This window comes from Choloepus didactylus, chromosome 16, assembly GCF_015220235.1.
Source record: "Choloepus didactylus isolate mChoDid1 chromosome 16, mChoDid1.pri, whole genome shotgun sequence".
NCBI classification, from domain to species: domain Eukaryota; kingdom Metazoa; phylum Chordata; class Mammalia; order Pilosa; family Megalonychidae; genus Choloepus; species Choloepus didactylus.
In genome coordinates, this window is record NC_051322.1 from 9,546,043 (window position 1) to 9,549,597 (window position 3,555).

At 39.2% G+C, this 3,555-nt stretch overlaps 1 long non-coding RNA gene across 1 annotated transcript; it reads right to left on the reverse strand.

Annotated features, from left to right (window-relative positions):
• Positions 1–616: 616 nt before the first annotated feature.
• Positions 617–3,319, reverse strand: LOC119511815. Its single transcript, XR_005212249.1, has 3 exons — positions 2,830–3,319; positions 2,008–2,105; positions 617–907 (listed from the first exon to the last, which is right to left on the reverse strand). It is a non-coding gene; the product is annotated as an uncharacterized LOC119511815 (long non-coding RNA).
• Positions 3,320–3,555: the final 236 nt, after the last annotated feature.

A 3,555-nucleotide genomic window follows, 5' to 3' on the forward strand; every position in this document is an offset into this window, starting at 1 on the left:
GGGCCAGGGGATGCTCCTCGCGCAGTAGGCTGCATCAGAGGAGAGGACTCTGCATTTAGGAAACTTGAATCTTCTGTAATGGGCATATGACCTTGGCTTCAGCGTTATAACTGATGGTGAGCAGAGTGCCGTCGGCTGTGGAGAGAGGCATGTCCCGCCTCTGTGGTTGTGCACTCCACAAACATACTTGAAATCATACCTGGAACAAAGGCAATAATCCTGTTTCTACTTGCAAGACCTGCTAAAATTTGAGAGCCCCTTGGACAGCCATCTGCAACACTCTCTCCTTTTCACTCTCCCTACTCATCGACTTAGTTTGTGGTCTCCAGGGAAGATCCTGAGACTAGAATTCAAGCAGAAGGAGTCTGGGAGAGTTGATACCATCAAATGTCAGTAGGGAAGTGGGCAAGTATGAAAGGAACATAAGGAGTCCAATAAAGTTTAAATTTTCAAACCACATACCACTCTGGGTAACTAGAGGTTAATCATCTGGGATCCCAAGGACGTCATGTAAAATATATAACAAAATCTCTGAGTTATCCGCCTGAGGTGAGGTGTTGAAGTATTTATGCAACACTAATTCCCCTCAGTCATTGTTTGCAAACTGCTCCTGGGATGTGAGGATATCTCTGGTGGTTTCAGCATGTGGTGTTCAGAGCTCAGGTGCCAGAGAAAGCAAGCCCTTGGCGATAGGAAAGAGCATCGTGTGCACTAAGACAGAAGCGCCCATTCTCATATGGGCAAGGCATGGCCAGTATCTGCTATAAGGGCATAAATCATAGTGTTTACCTTTTCATTTTTGAACCATCAGCAAAACTGAATATATTTCATAGAGTTGCCACTCAAGTTTTGTTTGTCACTGAATGGAAGGAGAATAATTTGAAATAGGTCTTGAGAAACAGGACACCTATAGGCACAAACGGAGAATATTAAGATTTAATGTCTCTGAAGATAAATTAACTTTAATAAATACATGTCACATCTAATGTTGTATGGAATTAATCATAACTGAAATACTAAATTCTGCCAATTCACTTCTGGGTCACAGAATAATTGGCCCCACTACTCATGGGGTCATGAGTTCATTTCGGCAAACACTAATGAAAATTCATTCTTCTTTTAAAACTTATCAACTCTGTCATATACATGAAGACATGAGCTCAATGAGGCATGGGTCAAGAAAAAATGTGCGCTAAAGATAAGACTTAATACATTTGCAGACATTCATATTTATTAATAAAGCCTTTTGTCTCTTGTTTTCTAGACTCTTTGTAATTGAGACAGTCTGAAATAAAATTATCTGGAAGACACAAGTAGCCTTACAGACTACTCTAAGTCTTCGTGTCAAGACAGCAAAAAATCAATAGTCCTTGCTAGCTCATGATTCAAGTTTATAATTAGGTCTGACTCCAAAGCCCATCCCAGACCCCAATTACAACTTCAACAGAGAAGTTGGAGATTGAGACTACATCTAATCATGAAGACATAATCCTGTTTGAGGGTGCCCTTTAAACTTCCTGGCATAGAAGAGTCTGTTTCTGGGCAGATTTTGCCAAATATACCTGGAGCTTCATGCATTAGAGGGTCTCCTTCAGTTTAGACATTGAGCAAACTATCAGCTGCACTCAGCCTCCCTTTAATTCCTTCTTCGGGTGCTGTGGAACTTTTCTCACATCCTGACTCCTGCCCATTAGCCATCCTTCTGCCTGCCTTGTCAAAAAGAGCAGGAGGACGAGATCCCCACTGGGATGGCACAAGGTTTTCCAAGTCAATTTATTATTATTATCCATTATTATTATTTACAATCTAGTTGGTTTTGGCTCTTGGCCATCTGGCCTCACTGAAGACAACAGAGAAACTCTCTAAAGATGGACAATTGGGCTTGGTGATTCCAGAATCCAATAGCTAGAAGAGATATCTGAGGTCATCTGATGTTACTTCCCAAGCAAGGAACTTCTCTGCCATGTTCCTGGAAAAGCATCACTGGGCATCTGCTTTACTGCTCACCGCCTCATAAGGCAGTCCTTAGAGTTGTAGTAAATCTTTCTTATTTGGAGCCAAAGTTTATGCTTCTTAAACTTTTCCCATTAGCCCTTATGTTTAACCTCAAGCAATGAAGAGTAAGTATAATTACAAGCCCTTTATAAACTGGAAGACCAAGCCTTTTCCTTACCTCCCCTTCTACCTACAAATGTAGAATTAATTAATAAGGAAAATCCATACTCAATCAATTATTTAAAATGCATCAGATACCAGAGGTTAGGGCATGTTTACAGAGATGTCAACTAAACTATTAAATATTTACTCCCCTTTGCACATAAACAAAACAATTACATTAATTATCAGTAAACTACAGGAAAATAATCAGTATTTCTTGACACACATTAAGCATTAATGATATTAAATATATTAAATTTATACATATTTTAAATCAATAAAAAATTATTTTTCAATGTAAAATTCATAATCAATAATCAAAAATATTTTAGAGATGGGTAGAAGGGGCATGAAAGAATAGGCAACAAAATTATTTTGCTTCCCATTATACTTTCAGGGAAGAAATAAGCAGCAGAATATGGTGAAAGGTATTTTTGTGGGCTTCCTTCTATAGGGACAGCAAATCTGAGAACTTCAAAGCACAATGTCACAGATGGGAACCCACGGAATCCAGATAATGAACATATCAGACCCTGAATTTAAAAGTAATGCTTAATATATTCAAGGAAATAGAGACAAAAGAAGGAAAGCAACATTTTCTAGAACCACACATTGTCTCTATATTTTTTAATATGCATTGGCTGTATCAATTAAAAATATCGAAGTACTCACCAATAGAATGTGGTTGGACATGAGGTGTGTAGCTTCTACATCGTTTGCTTAATAATAAATGGCTCCCTCTGCTTGCCAGTTCCCTAGGCCGTGGATGGCGGCCACTCAGTTTCAGCGACACACCCAGGGATGGCAGAGCAACACGAGGGTGACAATCTGACTCCTTGAATAACTTCATGGGAGTAGAAACATCTGTTTTCTATTTGAGTTACCTACCCTCTGGCCATTACCTGAACTAAGACATGTCTTTTTTTTCTATGTTTAGCAGTAGACTTCATCTCTCCCTAATTCCCCAAGTATCCAGAGCCCTGAATTTCTATCCTTTATTCTTCCAGTAATTATTGTGGCTCAATTTGCTGCTGTTGTTGTAGTCAGAGGTAGATATTTTAAAATGCAATCTCATTGTCCTTGATTCCACACATTTTCTAGGTTCAGTTTCTTGTAGTTCCTGGAAGTGCAGAAATCCAAGAACATTTTAAGAAGACTGCTTCCTCCTTTTTACATTTCACAAAAGCACGCACCACACTTGATGTATGTTTGTTGAGTATAAATTTATGGCACATTTCTCAAGGCATTCACTGTCAATTCGGCTACATTGCTATTTTGGACTGTTTTATGATGTCCATTCTTCTTGGTCTGACACTTCCTTGGGTCCTACTGCACACACATTCACTGGGGAAGTCCAAACACTAAAGAAATATGGGGTGATCCATCAAGCAGCAAACA